The 21,898-nt window shown below is 43.3% G+C and overlaps 1 protein-coding gene across 1 annotated transcript in view; it reads right to left on the reverse strand.

Moving 5' to 3' along the window:
* PCDH11X (protocadherin 11 X-linked) overlaps positions 1-21,898 on the reverse strand; it is a 1,234,289-nt gene that overhangs the window by 817,373 nt on the left and 395,018 nt on the right. The gene's annotated exons all lie outside the window — the stretch shown is intronic.

Raw genomic sequence — 21,898 nt, forward strand, 5'->3', positions numbered from 1 at the left:
TGGCCACAGGATAGGAGATAACTTTCTGATTCGTGGGGACCAATTACTAGGACCCCTTCTGATCGTGAAAATGGGGTTTCCGGATGTCCACGTGTTAATGAAATGATGGTTGAGCGTGTACAGAGCGGCTCCATTCACTTCAATTCCAGATTGTCGACTGCTTGTACTTGGCAATTTTCATTGCTGCCATTGATATGAATGGAGCGGTGGCACACATGTGCAACCTCCACTGCATTACTGTGGGAGCCTTCGGGACCTCTGCTCTCAGGATCAGGGGACATCTCTGCAGTTGGACCCCGACGATCATAAGATTATCCCTTAATAACTTGGCCCAACCCTTTTAACCTGGCATTTTCATTGGCTTTTGTTGTGTTTTAGGACAATTTAAAGTTTGCAGCAACTGTGGATTTAATGCATAACAAAAAACATTTCAAAAAACATTTGTTATAGGGGATGTCAAAAGTTTTGATCAGCGAGGATCTAGAGAGGTGTCCAATTACTTTTGTAGGATATTGTATTTTTGGCCTAAGGGATGGCTTTTAGTAGGCCATAACATAATGGTCGTTCTGCTACACAGGAAACCACAACCAAGAATCAGGTCATCTATCAATAATTTGGCACAAGGCTCCCAATGAACATACAATGTACTTTGGAAAAGAGATGGCGGGCTTCTGACCACGCTCTAGTCGTGAGGCTCTTTGGACCCAACCTTTCCAGGCCAACCAGGCAGTACTACCAAATTTTGGAGGCATTTTTAACTTCAAGTCCTACCACTTTTGTAAAAAAATCATCTTACAAGCCACATTCGTCTGCCTCTACAAAGCAACAAACCTTTGCCTCCGAGTTATTGAACATACTCTTTTCCCCCCAATAAACCTGAACGATGCATTCCATGAGAATTGCTTTGCACCCCTGTGTTTCCAGTTTCCAGTTTTGGCTCATTTGCAGCATTTAGATGGCGGACTAGCATATCTTAGGGTATTTACATACTAATTAGAAGTCTCAGTACACAAACCAACAAGCCCCGTGGTAATGCATGTTCCTTGAGAACTACCATATACTTTACTTCCAAACACTAAACAATTATTTTGTTGCCATGACGATGCCCACTAACGGTTATTAAAGCACTCCAAGGCAATGGGTTTCTTTCTCCGCAGAACATCTGACGAAGCATATAACTATGCTGAAACATTTATAGAGAGAATGCCGAGGTCACCCTGAACAAACCATTAGAAACATATTATCCAGGTTGAACCAGAATATATAAGTGCTTTTAATATATTATCAGATATACTGGAAACTGGAGCTGCTCGTTCTAGGAGAATCGTCCTTATCAGGAAACTTTACACAGTTTCAAGAAAGTTATTTTGCATTTGCAGGTAGAGAATTGATGCCTTTCTCTGTCTATCAGCAATTTACAAACTAGAGTTGCTGGAGAGGTCAAGAGCAAGAGATTTAATGCTGTCATGTGACTCTATAGTTGATTTTTTTTTTAAATATGGCACTTTTATAGCACTGGATGTTAGCAAATATGTAAAAAAAATCTATTCGCCCATCCTGTAATATTTTATTTGCTAAGAAATTGAGGTCTGAGGGCTTTAGTCTAATTGGGCAAAAAGCTTTTTTCTGAGAAATGTAGAAAGTTTAATGTTAATATAATGCAGAATATGCTCCATTTTGGGGGTTCATTAACTGGATTCCCCCAATCTTCAGACTTAAGGGGTTGTACCAAAAACAACTTTTATAACCTATCTATAGGATATTTGATAAGTCTGATGGGTGGGGTCTCACTGGTCCCGTGTCCCCCTCTCCTCCTCATTGTAGGCTCACTGCACCCTCCCACTGTTAGTTGTGGCAGTCATTAGTTCTTAATGGAGAGGCATTTCAACCTTTTCCTGAGTAGTAGACACATGACCGATGGATGCATCAACAAAAAGAAAGGAAAACCAATGGATATAATTTATCCAAGGTCATGTGCCAGTTTTCTGTTGCAAATGTGGTGCACCTCGGTTTTTGTGCAAAAATTTGGGATTTTTTACCTTTTTATACTTCCCTTGTCACTTTTTCAAAGTGGTGAAAAAGGGCGTGTGGTTATTTGTGGTGTAAGGTCTCAGATAGATTTAAAGGGGTTTCCCAGGCAAAAACTATTGATGCACTTCCGACACTGGGGACACCACTGGAAACATACTGGCAGCTTCAGCTTCCATTGATTTCAATAAGAATAAAGCCAGCCGGTCCACTTCCTCCTTTGCCCCCTATGATGCATGTTCTGACAGCCGAACCTACAATGGGCCGGCTGACTGGTGCATCACCAGGACCCCCAGGCGATGGATCCACGGCGATTAACTCTAGGTGACCTATTCTAAGGATAAGTCATCAATAGTTTTTGCCCTGCAAACCCCTTTTGAAAATAATAACTTTTGAAAATTCACAAAGTTTGGTGAAACCTTCACTCCAGTAGGCTTATGGTCTATACATTCGCTACATATATCCAGACATATTTTTAAAAAATCATCATCATTGTGTGCCGCTGTAATACATTTAACGTAACTAGTGACAAAATAGCCTACAGCAAAAATAACACACATTCTAAGTTCCCGCAATGCTTCATATTGCTCCAAGAAGAGCCAGTACTTCCTATATCCCAATGCACCAGACCATTCTCATCTCACACACTAAAATACACTCTATTAGGAGAGAGCAGATATATTCACAGTAGTAATAGGACAGGTTCTGATGTAGTCGCTCTGCTCAAAGACCATTCCCTAAATGAGAATCAGAAATGCACCAACCCATTCCCTACCAAATCACATGAATGCACGGCTGGAGAGGAGAACTCCCTGTTGTGTTCTCCTGCAGTAAAATGCTACCTCGCTGCTTAATCTGACATAGAAATTTACTAAAACAAATGAGAATTGCGGTGACCTCTCCTGATAAAACTGCCGGCATAAATGTTTTTCAAGGCAAAACCGGTTGATTGGTGAAATTTGACATTGACAAGGTCGGGCTTAAGCTGTTTCGGGCTTACGTCTAATGGCACCAGAGGGGCTATAATCAAGCAATACGAAAAGGAAAAGAACTTTCAATCATTCTTAATCAGTCTGATAAGAGCAGAAAGGAAAAAAAATAACCGTATTTCTCCCCTGTATGAAAATCACATTGTAAAAGCTTTTCGCGCCCTGTTATAATATCAAGGTAATAGTCGTTAGTGAGCCCTGGTGGTGCAGTATTGACTCAACGCTTTGTACTACAGGTTAATTGTAATTAAAATGGTCCAATCATTGGAGAATCATTTTTTCCTGTAGAAGATGCAACTGATGATGTAACATTTACCTAAAGGGTTTGCCCAATCTTTTGGCTCCTTGCTAGAATGCTCCTTCCTTCCCAGCTAGAAATGCTACAGAACTGGGATGTCACGGCCTTTGCTAGATGATGACTTGTGGTCTAAGATGCCCACCATTGGGTCTAATGCAAAAGGGAACGTAGTAAATGGGCAAGCAGTGATTTGGGCTGCTCTTAAGGTCTGTTCTAGAGGTTCCCCTGGTTTTCACCCTTTAAGTCCTTTTTGAGGGATTTGGTCTTAGCTGCAGGGAACCCCCAAGTAATTTTAGCATAGTGGCAGCTGACCTAGGCAGCTCAAATGCACTAGAACCCAATGGGACAGACAAGGACATAGTGATTATAACAGAAAGTTTCCTGAAACTTTGATGTTATAATATACCTGTCTCCTGTTCTTTGATTGAAGGGTGGGGTGGAGGTTAATATTTTTTAAGGGCTGTCTCTAGCCATAGCCTTCAATATGTTTGTTATTAAGAATGTTCTCTTGAAAAAATGCTTGTGTGACATTTTTTTTATCCTACTATAATATGTTTATTAGTATGCTATACCATGTTAGACACCTTGTTGTGACCACCGACCCATCCATTCCTGCTGAGGGAGTGCATTGGCCATTTGTTTTTGCATCATCATACACCACACGTTATCCTGCATAGAAACCTATTGTAAGCAAAGTGATAGCAAGTGGGGATTTGTATAAAATCATAGACTCACAATGCCTGCAATGGCCAACTGTGCCAGTAGATCTTTTTTTGGTGGCTGATGTCTGTTAGGTTGAACAAGGGCCTAGAGCAATAAAGTTTCTCCTAGTGGAGAGCACCAAGTTGGTGCAGGGTTATATCCTTAGTTATGTTGCAAAAATTGCTGAAAGGTAGGACCCTGACCTATAGGGACATCACTCTCTAAAAGGTTGTGCCATGGAGTTACTTTTCTACTTCCTATTTGCTTAGTGATGAACTAAGAAGGTAAGTAGGACATTATTCATAGTGATGAGCAATTAATGAATTAGAAATTAGAATTGGCCTCCAGAAGGTCTCTAATGCAGCCATATAATAATTATTCCTCCTCCTCCCCAAGAATATGTTTGTGCTATATAAATAAAGGTCATTATTATTAAGAAACCCATAGAGAATATACAAACTCCATGCAGATATTGTCCTTGTCCAAATTTTCCAATTCCTACTCCATCTTTCTGGGGAATATGCATGTGCTATATGGAGGAAGATGATGAGGAGGAGTATTTAGGGGGGTTTCTGAAGACTAGTGTTGTGTAGCTACATTTTCCTTCATTTTTATAATGAATTGGGCTGGACTAATTCAATGAAATTTTGCAAAAATCGTCCCGAGGGTATATTTTCCTGTGTAAAAATCAGTGTTCTTCCCTATATTCAGTGTTTTTCCCTATATTCAGGGTGCTGAATCCAAATACGGCAACCAGAATTGCCTGTCAGACAAGACAATGAAGTTCTAGACATTATAAGAAAGTAGCATATTCAGTATTGTACCATTCTGCTATGGTGTATTGACCATTAAAACCATGGGCCCCATTTATCAAAACTGTCCTTATTGCCCATAACAACCAATCACAGTGTGGCTTTCATTTCTAAAACTGCTGATGTAAAATGAAATCTGCACGTTGATTGGTTGCTAAGGGCAACAAAGACAGTTTTACTGTTAGACAGTTTGGATAAATGAGGCCCCATATTTTCTTATTGAGACAATATGGCACCTCACACATGCCAAAAGCAAGAAACGAAAAAACAGAGAGCTTTTGCTATATATATATAGTGAGTTAACATTTGGGAGACATACAAAGAAGATGTTGTCTGTAATACAAAAGGCCTACAAGCATTACTTTGTATGTCATATGAGAGATCAGGACAAGATATCTACCTGGATTTCTGTTCTGCCACCTGCTATGGGAAATTAATAAAGGTGGAAAGGTTCAGGTCCATTAATGTCATCTGGAGGACCTACAATGTGGAGGGAACAGAAGGACTGAATGACAGACTCTTACTTCTGTCTAACAAACATCAAGGGCTTCACTAACAGTCACATTAGATGCCCAACTTTCCATCCACGATGAGGTCTGTTCCACACTCTGAGACTACTTCTGACACCCTACAACCTTCAAGTGAAGAACTCAAAGATGATGATGAGCCAATACAGGAAAAGAACAAAGTTTCATCAAGCAGTGAAAGAAATGATCCTACAATTGGGACATTCAACTCCACACTTCTTAACACAGGCAAGTTTCAAAGATTTAGTCTATGATTTAGGCCTAAGTAAAAGGAAGGTGGAATTTCTGAGCTCCAGGATGCAAGAATGGAATCTTCTCCAACCCAAAACAAGTGTAACAATGTATACTAGACACAGAGACCGAATCATGTGCATTTCTTCACTTATGAAGAGACCTTTAACTTTTTGTAACAACATAAGGGGTTTTGTATCAACTCTGGGTCGCTCTTATGATGTCCAAGAGTGGAAGCTTTTTTTTTTTATAGATGCCTCAAAAAAACTGTTTGAAAGCAGTTTTGCTTCACAAAGGCAATGTGTGGTGATATGCTCCAGTTAGTTATGCCAGCCTTGCGAAGGAGTCCTATGAAATGCTACAGCATTTGCTTCACTCAATTAAGTACTCTGAACATAAGCGGAAGATCTGTTGAAGGTCATTGCTATCATATTGGGATATAGGGTTCACAAAGTATTCCTGTTTTCTGTGTGAGCTGGATAGCCATGATAGGCAATCTCACAACACAAGGAAAGACTAGCCAGCCAGAATTTCGAGTGTTGGGGGCAAAACTGTTCAACAGGAAAGTCTTATGTCCTCAGAAGACATCCTGCTTCCTCCATTATATATTAAATTAGGACGTCTGTAACAGTTTGTCAAGGCAAAGGATAAAAATGGCAGCAGATTTGCCTATCTCAAGACCAAACTTACCCATCATTTAGAAGCAAAGACAAAATAGGGTGTTTTCATGGGTCCACAGACCAAGGAACTAAAAAATGACAATAGATTCAATGAATGCTTAACAAGCAAAGACTAATTGGCCTGGATGGCATTGAAATTTCTGAGGAAAACAAAATCAAACGATTGTGAACATATTGTGACTGACATATTGAAATCATACAAAAATTTGGAATGCAACATGCCCCTCAAAGTACATTTTATGCACTCACATCTTGACTACTTCCCAAGGAGATGCAGTGATTTATAGGATGAACACAGGAAAAAATAGTTTGTGGCAGCATAAAGTGATGCAATAAAAATCAAAGCTTTACTTTACCTCCAAAGTAAAAGCTGCAACGTTTCCATCAAGAGATCTTGGACAAGGATCTCTTGATCGAAACGTTGCAGCTTTTACTCTGGAGGCAAAATAAAGCTTTGATTTTTATTGCATCACTTTATGCTGCCACAAACTATTTTTTCCTGTGTCTGGCTGGAATCCTTGGATCCGGATTCCCTGTAGTGGCGTGCATTTTTCCAGTCCTGCTTCACTGTGAGACTATATAAGAGTGCGGCTCGTGCTTACCATTTATAGGATGAACATGATGAAAGATTTCACCAGGACATATGTGCAACTGAAAATCAATATGAAGGGAAGTGGATGCATGCGATGCAGGCCGATTATTGTGGGGATATTCCAAGGGAGAGCACTAGAGGACAGAAAAGAAATAAGTGACTTCTGCAAACATCGCAACTAACTTCCTGTATGTTCAAGCCACTTCTGGAAGCTCTTTGTTATTTTAAATCTGCCACCCAGTGATCTTATGTCCTGCTTACAACTGTATGTTACCCGATTCAGGATTTACTGTTTATAAGGACATATATAAAACATATTTAATTGCAATTATATCTGCACTTCTTTATTCTACTGTTAAGGTTATAGTCTGTAAATCAGATCCTTACAGTCAAAATCTGAGCACAAATTTGGAATCAACACTCAAAACTCAGTTTGAGAAGAAACAAAAACATTTTGTCCAGAAGAAGATCGAAAAAAACATTTTTTGTAAGAATGTTGTTTATCCTAGTCAGTTGTTGGTTGCTGTCCACTCATGATGGTGCTGAACCCAATCCAAGGACAGTGCCTAGGGCATGCTGTCTGCAGTTAACTTCTGCTTGTGGTCTCTGTAGGCCTGCTTTCTGTATATATAAATGGTAAATGAAAATAAAGCTGCACTTATTGGGAGGTCCTGTGTTTCTTCCCCATTAGTCAATGGCCCATTTTTCTTTATTTCAATTTTTTTTTCTTATTGATGGTATTTTTAAAACAAGCCATACATTAAGTACAATCTCCACTTGCACACTGCACTTTATTTCCCATGGAGCTTGGCATAGCCTATGTGACTCCTTACATCTTTTGGTCTCCACAAGAAGAAATAACGCCCCTTCAGAACCACATGAAAGGCATCTCAGCCTGCCAGGACACTACTCTGCATGGATAAGATTCAGGAAACACCAAACAGCTGTCTGACATGGGGTAACGTTTCCTAATGGTTTGACTTAAATCCTTAAAGGGGTTGTCCCGCGAAACAAAGTTGGGGTATACACTTCTGTATGGCCATATTAATGCACTTTGTAATGTACATCGTGCATTAATTATGAGCCATACAGAAGTTATTCACTTACCTGCTCCGTTGCTGGCGTCCTCGTCTCCATGGTGCCGTCTAATTTTCAGTGTCTAATTGCCCGATTAGACGTGCTTGCGCAGTCCGGTCTTCTCCCTTCTGAATGGGGCCGCTCGTGCTGGAGAGCGGCTCCTGGTAGCTCCGCCCCGTCACGTGTGCCGATTCCAGCCAATCAGGAGGCTGGAATCGGCAATGGACCGCACAGAAGACCTGCGGTCCACCGAGGGTGAAGATCCCGGTGGCCATCTTCGCAATGTAAGTAAGAAGTCACCGGAGCGCGGGGATTCGGGTAAGTACTATCTGGGTTTTTTTTTAAACCCCTGCATCGGGTTTGTCTCGCGCCCAACCGGGGGTGCTATTGAAAAAAAACAAAAAACGTTTCGGCGCGGGACAACCCCTTTAATCATGTTACAGGACCTCTTAACTCCATAACACCACAAGGCATACATTTAAGTTCTGGGTGTCCGCGGTTTATATGGAGCGGGATTGCAAGCCAATTTCACTCCATACAAAGTGGGTGCTGGCTTTCTGTTATAGCAGGCACCCACCTACAACAAATGCAATCAGCGCTAATGCTGATTGCAGATGTTAACCCTCTAAATACTGCTGTCCATTCTGATAGCAGCATTTAAATGCCCCAATTGTTGTTCAAGGGTCCTAAATGGCCTCCCTGTGATATGATCATGAAGTACTGTTCAGCCGCCATGGCAGCTGGGGCCCTTCTGAAGGCCCCCAGGGCTGCCTCAAATACATGCCTATCAAGGCATGCTTGTGGAACACCATCATGTGGTGTAATGTAATACTGCGGTATTACATTATATTGTATGAACGATCAAACAATCCAAAGTTCAAGTCCATTATGGGGACTAAAAAAAGGTGAGTGAAAGTTTAATTAATGGAAAAAATTAAGTAAAAGTAAAAAAAAAAACCTTTTATGATATTAATAATAAAAAAAGCATATTTGGAATTGGTGCATCCATAAACGTTCAATCTATCAAAGCAATGCATTCTTCATGCTGCACAGTGGACATTGCACACAAAAACAAAATACGCTAGTTGCATATCTCCAAGAAAAACCATAACAAAAAGCGATCAAAATCAAAATGGTAGCAATTACAGGATGTCTCACAAAAAATGAGCCCTCACACAAGCATATTGATGGAAAAATAAAGTTATGGTGGTCAGAAGATTATTTTTCCAATGATATTTTATTTTTTAAAAGTAGCACAGCAAAAAAAAAGCTATATACATTTGGTATCATCATAATCATACTGTTACAGAATAAGGTCATCATGTCATTTTTGCCACAATATGTACGCCGTACAAACAAGACCCTCCCAAAGATGGCAAAATTTCAGGGTTTTTTTTCTAATTCATTCCAGCTTAAAATTTTTACAAATTTTCCAGTAAATTATGTGGTACATTAAATTGTACCATTGGAAATTACAATTTGTACTGCAAGAAACAAGCCCTCATGTAGCTATGTAGACAGAAAAAGAAAAAGTTGTGACTTTTTGAAAGTCAGAAAGAAAAATGAATAAAAAAGAAAAAAAGGCTGACCCAAGAAAGCTTTTATTAAAAAAGGTAAGGGGCCAAAAAGTCAGATATCTGACTTCTCGTGTAATAACCCTCCAATAGGTGGCTCTGCAGAGACATTGTTCCATCTCTATTTGCATACCTTATTTCCCAGGAAGCACTGGATGGACCATATACATGGGTAACTACATTATGAGGAAGGTTCAATGTGCTTGTTCAGTTCAGCACCGGGTGGAAAAGAAGCCCTAAATAGCTGCTTGGAATCATCCTGAAGGGCATATCCTCTGGCCTAGCCCACCCCTGGACGAAGTGAAGATAATAGAGCAGGCAGAGCATCCCAGGAGAGGGAAGAACAGCAGCTTACTATGGAGTGGTGCTGTGGCATTGCATACAAGAGAGGTGAAGAATAGTGTATAGTAGGAGCTGAAAGTTTACATTGCTAATAGACCAATGTTATCAATAGTGATTGTGGAATCAGGTGAAAGGAGGATGAAGAGCTAGAAGCACTTCTGCGACCCACTAGTAGACAAGAGTTCTCTAAAGACTAAATTTAACAATATAGGTTGACCCAACAAACCTTTATTATAAACAAGCAAATAATGCCTTACTTGTAGTACACAGACTACATCTTCAAATAGATGGGTGAGCAATGTGTTACACGTCTTAAAGGGGTTGTCTCGCGGCAGCAAGTGGGGTTATACACTTCTGTATGGCCATATTAATGCACTTTGTAATATACATCGTGCATTAAATATAAGCCATACAGAAGTTATTCACTTACCTGCTCCGTTGCTGGCGTCCCCGTCGCCATGGTGCCATCTAATTTCAGCGTCTAATCGCCCGATTAGACGCGCTTGCGCAGATGGGTCTTTTCCCTTCAGCTCGGTCCGGCAGCAGCGGCGTTCTGGCTCCGCCCCCTTGTACGCGTCATCGCGTAGCTCCGCCCCGTCACGTGTGCCGATTCCGGCCAATCAGGAGGCTGGAATCGGCACACGTGATGGGGCGGAGCTACGCAATGACTCGTACAAGGGGGCGGAGCCAGAACGCCGCTGCTGCCGGACAGACCCGAAGGCAAAAGACCCATCTGCGCAAGCGCATCTAATCGGGCGATTAGATGCTGAAATTAGACGGCACCATGGTGACGGGGACGCCAGCAACGGAGCAGGTAAGTGAATAACTTCTGTATGGCTCATATTTAATGCACGATGTATATTACAAAGTGCATTAATATGGCCATAGAGAAGTGTATAACCCCACTTGCTGCCACGGGACAACTCCTTTAATATGCAGGGACACAGTAGACCATGCTCTATAAACTGAAGTGGTTCCCAATGTTGGTAAAGACCATGGTCACTAATGTGTCATGTCTCTGCAGACCAAAATGTTGAACATACTGCTTGATGCTCACCCAGCTCTCTGAAGAGGTCCTTATACCTCTAAAAGCATTATTTGTTTAGAATAAAAGCATTGTTGGTTCAATATATATCGTGAAATTCAGTTGTTTGAGAGCTCTTGTCTACTAATGCGTTGCACCACTGCTCTTAGCTTTTTATCTTTCTTGGCACTCGCCTACCCCTCATCAGAGATAACTACATTAGCTTGAGGGTCTGGTGGGTCACTCCAACACTGGGTAGCAAGGAAAGGCAGCCCTAGGCAGCTACTAGATGTTACCATGCGGCGGTTGCTGGTCCTCTGGGGGTGGCGGTGTGTGGGGTCCCGCAGTTGGGGTGTGTCCCCCTGGCTTGTTGTCCAGCTGCCGGGGGCGCGGGTGCCTGGCCGGCGTGGGCGGCGTGGTGCTGGTGGCGCACGGCACCGTGCACGCACGCACCTGTGAGTGCAGCTGCCGTGCACGAGCTCCCTTTTAGTATGTTCTGTTGGGAGTTGGCTGTCTCCCTCTATCCGCCCCTGGGCGGAGGCTTTTGTTTAAAAGTCCGGCAGAGACTGGCAATCACTGCCAGTTATTGGTTTCCCTCAATGTGCTAGCTAGTCTGCCTCTGTTGGTCTCCTGCTTCTGTCAGCTTGTCTGCTATACCTTGCTATTATCCGCCAGGTTTTTCCATCTGCCTCAGTTCTGCTTAGTTTTGTTTGTGTTGGTTATTTACATCTGCCTTTTCTGTCAGTATTCTACCCTTTCCATCCAGGTATGCCAGCGTCCCTTTTTCGGTCCCTAGTGAGAGTATGGATTGCCGCCCAGTTGCCTGCCTGGGGTTAGCCAGGAGTGGAGGCAAGCAGGCAGGGACATGGGTTGTGGGTGAGATCCAGGGCACCCAGGCTAGCGTATCAAGGGTAGTATACCATAACATAATAACTGTCCCCTAAAATTGCTCTTCAATGGAGGCCATGAGTACCCTCGCAAGTCAGTTGCAGAATTTAGTGGTCGTGATCCAAGACCTGTCCGGTTGAATGGTAGCCCAGGAGCAGTGGGAGTTAGTGCATGTTTCTATCACCCCTTCTATTCCTGAGCCCAAGTGTCCACTTCCTGAGGTATTTTCAGGGGAGAGGAGCAAGTTTTTTGTTTTTCAGCAGGCATGTAGATTGTATTTTCGAATGCAGCCCTGCTCCTTCAGCTCAAAATCCCAGAAAGTTGGATTGATTATGTCCTTTCTTCGGGGTCCCCCTCAGACATGGGCCTACTCCTTAACCAAGAGTTCGGCTTGCCTGTAGTCAGTTGATTTGTTTTTTAGGAACTTAGAGGTATTTTTGATGAGCCGGACTGTGCGGGGTTGGCGGTATCCCATCTCATGTCTCTATGTCAGGGGCAGCAGTGGATAGAGGACTATTGCTCTAAATTTAGACTGTATGCAGGTGAAACCTCTTGGAACGATAGCGCCCTTAAAGATGTGTTTTTGGTGGGGCTTTCTGACGCGGTTAAGGATCTATTAATTTCTCATCCCCCTCCCGTGACATTCAATGATACGATGGAATTGGCGGTCAAAGCTGACAGGAGGCTGAGATCTAGAAAAGAGAAACGTCAGGCCCGTAAGGCTAGGGAATCCGGCAGAACCGCTCCCACTTGTCCCATGCCAACTTCTGGTACCAAGCCTATGGAAGTGGATAACCTAAGTTCTGAGGAACGTCGACGGTTCCGGATGACTCATCGCCTCTGCCTCTATTGTGGGAATGTCTAGTCATCCCTTTTAGACTTTGTAATTCCCCCGCTGTGTTCCAGGGATTTATGAACGCGGTCTTCCACGACTTCCTGGGGGTATTTTTGGTCTTATATCTCAATGACATTCTGGTGTACTCCCTAGACTGGGATTCACATGTGCGGCACCTGAGGCTGGTTCTGACCCATTTGCGTGAGTACCAACTTTTTGTCAAGTTGGAGAAATGCATTTTTAGTACTAAACAAGTGTCTTTCCTTGGTTATGCGATTTCACCTACGGAGATTCAAATGGAGTCTGATAAAGTGGCAGCAATCTCCCAATGGGTTAGACCAGATAACCTGAAAGCTCTCCAGCAGTTTTTAGGTCTCACAAATTTCTACTGTAGGTTTATTAAGAATTATTCTGTTATTGCTCAACCCCTGACCGATCTTACCAAGAAGGGTGCCGACTTGGTAAGATTGTCGCCAGAGGCCCTAGAGGTTTTTAGTCATCTCAAAAGATCATTTACTGCTGCCCTGCTGCTAGAACAGCCTGACAGGCGACGACCGTTCTTCATTGAGGTCAATGCGTCTGAGGTGGGGGCGGTGGCTGTATTGTCTCAGGAAGTCAGCAGGAGACCTGCGTATAGTCCATGTGCGTTCTTCTCACGGAAATTCAGTTCGGCAGAACGTAACTACGACGTGGGTAATCGTGAGTTATTGGCGATTAAGTGGTCTCTAGAAGAGTGGCGTCACCATCTTGAGGGGGTAAGGCATCCCATTACCGTGTATACTGGTCATAAAAACTTGGTATATCTCGCCAATGCTAAGAGACTCACAGCTCATCAGGCCAGGTGGGCATTGTTTTTTGCCAGGTTTAACCTCGTCGTTACATATATTCCAGGGGAGAAGAACGTGAAGGCATATGCCCCCTCTCGTGGAGTTTCGATTCGCTGGAAAGTGAAACAGTGGCTCCCGAGAATATCTTGGCACCTGGGGTGGTGGTGGCAGCTGTAGAATCCGATCTCGTTCCTCATCTACAAAATTCTCAGCAGGACGCTCCCTCGGGGTTGCCGGAGGACAGATGGTTTGTGCCAGAGACCTTGCGTCTCAGAGTCATTAAAGAGTCTCACTTATCTGTTCTCGCAGGCCATCTGGGGGTTCAGGGGACTCTGGATCTTTGTACTAGACACTACTGGTGGCCAGGCATGACTCAGGAGATCCGCGACTTTGTTAAGGGATGCTCTGTCTGTGCACGCAGTAAAAGTCGGGGGCGTTGTCCAGGGGGGCCTCTGAGACTGTTACCGGTGCCTTTTCATTCATGGTCACATTTATCAGTAGATTTTATCATCGATCTACCTGAAGCTACCTTCTGCGATAGAATTTTTCAAAATTTTTGTAAAAGAAATCATTCATCTACATGGGGTTCCCGAGAACCTTGTATATGAAGGCGCCCACCCACTGGCGTTTGCGATTTTCGTGCGTGAAAAACGCCGCGTTTTCGCGGCGTTTTTCCCGCGTATTTCGCTGCGTTTTTTGCCGCGTTTTCGCGGCGTTTTCGCGGCTTTTCCATTAATTTCCATTGACTTTCATGGGTGCATTAGGAGAAAAATAAGGACACATATGCAACTGACAGTTCCTATGTTAAAAAACGCAACGCAACGCAAAACGCCAGTGGACAGGAGTACATTCAATTCTAATGGCTCTGCAGGAAAAACGCAAAACGCAAAGAAAAAAAAATCGCCAGTGGGTCTGCGCCCTCATTGTGGTGTTCAGTTTGTTGCACAATTTTGGCTAGCCTTCTGTAGAAACCTGGGAATGTCGCTTTCCTTCTCGTCAGCATTCCACATGCAAACTAATGGTCAGACTGAGCGGAAGATCCAGGCCCTGGGGAGCACATGTCTCCTTGCCCACCCTACCCCCAAGCAGAGATAACTACATTAGAAGGGGGCGGCCCAGTGTTCTATTCTGACACTGGGTATAGAGGAAGGGCAGCCCTAAACATCTACTAGGCGACCATCATGTTCCCTTGCCCTCTAGCTCAACTCATCCCTAATACAGTATATAAGGAATTTAATGAGCCCTCACACCAGTCAAATCAAGGCCTCATTCTGCCCCCGTCACAGATCGCATACTGTATAGAGGTTATAACTCTATGACAATATCCTATACGTGGATGTTTTCGGCAGAGTTTCCGTGCTGCACAGGACAGAGCCATAGAAAAGATTTACCTTGCCTAGGATTGAGGAAAAAAACATTTTTCGTCCAGTCTATTGTCTGCTGATAAATAGCAGGAGACAACTTCTGTGAAGGCAGAAAAATGATTATTGCAGAGAGGGACACACAAATAACAGGAAGGCATGATCGGACAAGAAGCAATGGTTTTGGTAAGTTGTTCTCCCAGTGAAAAAGCAGCAAGCATTGATTTGATGTTGTATACAAAAGATTGTATTGCTTTTCCCATCCTTCAATATTCTAGAGGAGTTACCGGAGCAGATGCCCCATCCTGATCTCGGCAGTTGTTTTCATTTTTATTAATGAGCCAATCAATAAAATACAAATGTTTCAGCTATTTCTCCAATCTAAAAAGTCTTCTCTCCAACCCGACTCAACAGATACAAATCAAAGCCCTTATTTCCAGACTTTCACTCCAATTGTTTAAAGGGAAAATCTCCTTTAAAGATTTATTAAGAAAAATAAAGTATCAAGAACCTCCTGTGCTGAGACAAGGGGACGATACAGCGCCTTGTTAAAGGGGCTGTTTGGCCGATTACATTGAAGGGGGACCCAAGACGTCTTCATGTCATTAGTATCAATGTAAAATAAATTAAAGGGGTTTTTCTAGCAGCTGGGCCCGGCATAAGATAAAAAAGTGGACTATACTCACCTCTCTTTGGTCCCACAGGACGTAGCTGAGTGGCTCCCACTGCCCTTTCTTCCAAAACGTATAGCCAAAGGAAGTCAGATGACTGCCGCGGCCAATCAGAGGTTGCAGCATCACCGTTCAAACTCCTGCAATCAGTGCTCACATGCTGGGTGCCATGATGCCAGAATTTTGGGACAGTGATGCCACGTCCTCTGACTGATCCCAAACTCCTGCCATCATGGCACTCAGGATGTAAGCGCTGATGCTAGGAGTTCGGGCAGTCATGTTGTAGCCTCTGATTGGCCACAGAACTCACCTAATGTTTGCTGGCCATACATACTGGAAGCCAGCACCATGGGAACCATTCACCTGTGTCTCAAAGGGCAGAAGAGACTAAATAATGTATGTTTTTTTTTTATATTACGCCTAACTGTTAGAAAATTTTTTGTGGTAGTAATAAAACTCCTTTTAAGGGGGCCGTGAATCCCACCCCCATATTGCGCTCGCCATCCATGTGAAATTCCTAAGAATACAAGGGGCTTTCATGTGAAAAAAGCCTTGCATTATTTTGGGAATACAGGGAGGTTGTTTTCAACATGGTGCGATGTTGCCGCCGAACTAAAAACAATGGCGCTGCGATGCGAGAGCACAAGATAGAGCATGCCGCGATTTCTTTACCGCATCGCATAGCAGTGCCATGCAGGAAAACATCGCTCATGTATATAACCCCATTCAAAAGAATGGGGTTCATATTTGTGCGAGATTTGTGTGTCTCACAAAGCACTAATCTTGTGCAATTTTGACGCCTGTATGAAGGCAGCCTTACAGTATATAAATTCAAAAAACATTGTTTGAGAATGGACGTCATTCCTATAAAACACAGAGTCCTGGAAAGAATAAAAAGGAAGCTTCTAGAGTGCAGCGGGGCTTATAGGAGCCGAAAAAATGCCATTCACCAGAATATTGTCATTAGTAGGAGAAAAAGCCAATAAAAGAGAAGTGACTTGGATCTGACCTCTTGGACGCCATCAATGAAAAGTTAAAAACTTGGCAAGATGTCTGTTTTCGCTGGTTTTGCCTGTATACTTATAAGCTATTAACGTATATATATTTTGTGCTGAGTGTTATTTAAGGGCCTTACAGATGGCCAGGAGGAAGCTTTATTCTCCTGCAGTTCCTATTATATACGCCGTGTTCACCGGAGGTTAGATGTCCTTGTGATTGCCGGTCACTCAGGTGATATCGCTGCTTCTCTGTCACAAGCTCCTCAGCAGGGCGTCCAGTACCTTTAATCCAATTATCCCTGTGCGCCGTGCCCTAAAATGACTCCCAACAATACAGCCTGCTCACTATCTGTAATCCTGGGTGAAGCACTTCTAACAATCCACTTCATTCTCTGTCTGCAAGGTGCACCGTGAGGTCAGATACTCTTTCTTAACTCTACACTTCCCTTGCTAATCTTGGCTTCTAATGGACCACGATGACCCATATTAAAGCTCGGAAAATGCAGAAAATACGAAACTCTCATTTATGTTGTCCTTGCTTCTTGTTTCAAGTAATACGAGTATATAATAGCCAGCATTTAAAAATATCAGTACTATGAGGGTTATTGATCCTTCTGGTGAAACTGTCTACTATATGTACATAGACACAGGTTCATCCCCCCCACAATGGTTGTTGTAGTTGCATCCATTTTAAACAAGTAGATCGGATTACCTTTCCAACTAATTTTAGGCATCCAAAAACTAGAGGTGCAACTTGATTCTTCCACGTGCAATTGTGAAATGTGTAACAGACCCCCAACCTACCATGTGCCATCCCACCAGTTTGTGGAGTGGGGGCCACAGATTGATATAGGGAGGGAGCAATCATCCCCTTTGGGTCCACTTGGCCAAATTATGTTTTTTCTCTATGAGGCAGCATCTTTTAAAGATACATGAATGATCATCCTTCTGGCTCTGTCTCCCCCCTCTGATGTTATGGGGCACTGTTTTCAAGCCATCAGCCCTCCCACAGCACAAGTTTAGTTCTGCTACTGTATTTATGTTATGCGCTTGGTTCTGGTATTGCTATACCATATACTGAGGTTCGTCCCTACTATACTTAGGTTAGAATTTTAATTCTAGTTCTGTATTTGTTATAAGGTTGGTTCTGGTGCCGTATTTATGTCCTGACATTGGTTCTGGTGACGTATTTCTGTTATTAGTCGGATTCTGTTACTGTATTTATGTTATGAGTTTGATTCTGGTGCCGTATTTATGTTATAAGCTTAGTCGAGATGTATTAATGTTATGAACTTGGTTCTGGTACAGTATTTATTCACTGCGCTGTTCTGGTGTGGGTATGCAGCTATCTTGCCACTTTGTGCACAAGCAGAAGCAAGCAGACTGCCAATCAGTACTATATGTATTGTAGTTTTCTTCCTCTAAAGGTAGGGGGCAAAAAGAAAAGATTCAGTACAGGGCACCATCAAGCCTACGCCCGGTACTGCTTCTTTACTCCCATGACTACTGCTGCGCCTGTCAATTCTCTTTCCTCTGACTTTGCCGACTGGTTTGATAACACTTGACATTGCTCTACAGGCAAATAGATTGTTCATACATATTTTGGTCATAACTCGATGCGTCACTCTGCATCACTTTGAGAGTTGATATATTGTCTAGTTGGTGCCAACCACTAAAAGCCCCAATTTATGTGCAGGCATTCTATATAGATTTATTTAGTTGGAAACCCTTATCTTTGGTCCATGGTTGAGGTGAAACAAAATTCCTTATATTCCATGGACCACGACTAATGTGTTGACTCTTAAAAGTACTTTGCTGTGCCGGTGTAGACGTGCGCTGCCCATGTTCATGTCTACAGTCTAGGACATTCTTTAAAAATACTATTTATATGGCTACTCTGTGAGATTTATTTGGATTATCCACAAATTCCTGTGATCCATCAAGGGCTCATGCTCATTAATATTATTGGGGTTTCTAAAACCTATGGGGTCACTAATTTCATTTAGAGGATTTTTCTGTCAAATTCCTTATGTTCTGGCAGAAAAAAAATTATTGTACCAAATTCTATCAGATTTTGTTGTATCACGAAGCTGCCCATATGGCAGCACCATGGCCACTTTAACCGTAGGGCAAATGGTGCACCTGTATGAGGCCCCCTTTGCATCGGGCCTCTGGGCAGTGGCAACACCTTTCACTGCACTGATATCCTTTAGGACATAGATACAACGTAGAAGTATTGTAGAGCTTTAAAAATAAATACTGCTAGAGAACTGCAGTATCTTCTCACTTCCGGTTCCAGCAGTCCCACACCTGTCTAAATGCATGACTACTGCAGCCAATTACTGGTCTTCATATCATTGAGACCAATGATTGGCCAGAGCAGGCATATGGTTAGATGGACATGTGACCATTGGACCTGGAATCTTGGTAGAGAGTGGTTGGGACAATGGCACAGAGGGAGCATGGCTATGGCAGTTGGGCCCCAGGCAGTATAAAAAAGCATCTACGGCTCAGAGTCTTACCATGATTACATGAAGGCTTTGTGCATTCAGCTATAGCTCTACTATTACTAGTTGTGTTGACTGTTTTGTAGGTCCTCGACAGTGGCTTGGCAACATGGAATGGTTTAGGTATGTTTTGCTCATGTTTTGGTTCATCTATAGAGGTCAGCACATTGTCTCACTGCCTCAAGATTTAATGGTCCCCCTCCCACACTTACAACAATGTCCTATTGTCCATACATTGTGGTCAGTAACTAAATCTATTAGACAGCCCTCCATCATTTGTCATGGCCATGGGCTACCACAAAATGCTTTCTATCCAGCTGTACTACGATAGGCGAGCATTTACAGTAGGCGTTCCATTGTGCTGTAACTTTGAGACGATGCTCTTTGGATGACCTTTCGTCATTCTCTTCTAAACACAGTACAAATAAATAGCCTTGTGTTACTTTTTGATTTTACGAGATGAGAAAACGTCCAATGATGTTAACTAGCGAGAAAAAAATGACTTTACAAGCTGACAGCCTTAAACTGATTAAAGAGCGGCCTCTCTTTTCCAGCTGTGGGCCGGATAATGTTCTTAGGAGAGGATTTTTTCGCATTCTGGCTTCTCTTTTATACATCCCATGACCTCACCTATCCCTTGCTGTGGGAATTGGTCTTATTTCAAAATGCTACCTTTTGTAGTTGATCTTTTAAGCTCTTTTGTATTTTTTATTCTACTTCTCTTCCAAGACAATTGCGTCCTAATGAGTAATGAAGACATAGAATCTCTGCTGGTTTGTTCTAATAAACCATCTCTCAATAGCATGGGGAAGTTCATTTTATATGGACAGTGGAAGAACCATATTTATGTATTGATTGACGGAGATGCTGTCCATCATTCGATTGCTTCCGTAATAATGAATTTCCTCCACTCCAATTTTCTGCTTTCTAGAAGGTGGATATCACTCACTTTTAACTATTCCCTCTTATGTTAGGAATCAACCTATTACAAAAAGTAAATGGCACTATGGTAAATGGTACTAGACGTCTACATCATGCGAATGGCCATCTTATAATAAAACATTTCCTTTGGATCGGCCACTTCTGAGAGCTTTCCAGGGAGGCAGAGAATGGGCATTCAGCTATTCACCCCCGCACCTGTATTCTTTGCACAACCCCTTTAAGGAGTCAGCTTATTGACATCTGTGGTGCCAAAATGTTAAACAATAAGGGCTTAGTCAGGCGGGCGTTTTTTGCCGCGATTTGCGGATCGCATGACGGATGCGCATCCGCAAATCGCGTGACCGGTGCGCGCAAGTCACCCGCAAATCGCCCGAAAATCTGCTCCTAGCCGCGTTTCATTAGAAACGGGCCGGAGCTGTCCAGCGCATTGCATTCAATGGAGACGGCAATACAGCCCGCTCCATTGAAAGCAATGCGCTGCGGGCGAGCCCGGGATGAATTGTCGGTAAGGGCTTAAATATATAAGCCCTTACCTGCAATTCATCCTAAAATGTGTTAAAATAAAAAAAAAACTGCATTCTCACCTTCTGCCGGCAGCTCCGAGCGGCCGTCCTGCAGTGGGTGTGAAGGGGGTGTGAGTCAGACCTGCCCCCTGATTGGCTCAGCGCTGAGCCAATCAGAGGCATGCCTCACTCACACCCATTCATGAATTCATGAATGGATGTGAGTCAGACCTGCCCCTGATTGGCTCAGCGCTGAGAGGCAGCAGTCACTCACCCATTCATGAATTCATGAATGGGTGTGTGAGTGAAACCGGCCTCTGATTGGTCAGGCTGTGACCAATCAGAGGCAGATCATTCAGCAGGCGGGGATTTTAAAGCCCCACCGGCTGAATAGTGCCGAGAAGCAGTTCAGGAGAACTGACAGCGGCCGCGGCTGGACTCCGGCTGCAGCGGAAAGGTGAGTATACAATTTTTTTTTATTTTAACACATTTTAGCATGAATTGCAGGGAAGGGTTTATATATTTAACCCCTTCCCGACAATTCACCCCGCGCACGCCGGCAGCCCATTGCTTTCAATGGAGCGGCTGTATTGCCACTCCATTGAATTCAATGGGCAAACATCGTTCTTCTCTGCCACAGCTGTTACAGCTGTGGCAGAGAAGAATGATTTGTCTTCTATATGTTCTCAATGGGGTCGGCGCTGCTGCCGCCGGCCCCATTGAGCGCATATACAGAAGCGAACAGGAATCGCAGATCGCAGATAGGTGCGATCTGCGACTTTTTGTTCTATAATTTTTCGGACGAGCGCATAAAAAGCGCTCATGTGTCCGATACCATTGCGAAGCAATGGTTTTAAAAAATCGCCGGACGCATGCGCATGCGCAAATCGCGGCAAAAAGCGCCCGTCTGACTAAGCCCTAATGCTGCAAGAAGAAAACTATAGCTATAGCATTAATCAAGATTCTGTAGAACAGAAGCTTAAAAGAGGACCTGTTACTGGGTCAGAGGGGCAGGCTGCATGGCTCTGTAGCTACAGCCCCGCTGACTCGATCCCCATTTTTTTCTGTACTCACCTCCCTTCACCCAGATGAGTTCCTTAAGCTTGGCTCCAAGCACTTTTTAGTAGTTGGTGGTCCTCACTACTTACTCTTAGCGGGTGAGGTTGGACTGTCAATTAACTCTGATGTCACTCATTGAGCGTGAGCTGTGGGGACTGCCTACTTGACACATTGAGAACACCGAAATCCAGACCCATAAAAAACTAATCAGAGCAAGGGAGGCTTGAATGGGAAAGAAATAGTGAATAAGTCAGCAAGGATGTGAGTGCAGAGTCATGCGGCCAGCCCTTTGGGCAGAACCTCTTTAAAAAAAGCAACAATGGAGTTTGAATATTTTCAGAGATACGGTTACCCATAAATATAAGGCCTTCTGTTAAGGCAGCAGAAATGCAGACCTACGCTCTCACTTACAACCTGAAGGTTGTGGTTTC

Source organism: Eleutherodactylus coqui, chromosome 10 (assembly GCF_035609145.1).
Source record: "Eleutherodactylus coqui strain aEleCoq1 chromosome 10, aEleCoq1.hap1, whole genome shotgun sequence".
NCBI lineage: Eukaryota > Metazoa > Chordata > Amphibia > Anura > Eleutherodactylidae > Eleutherodactylus > Eleutherodactylus coqui.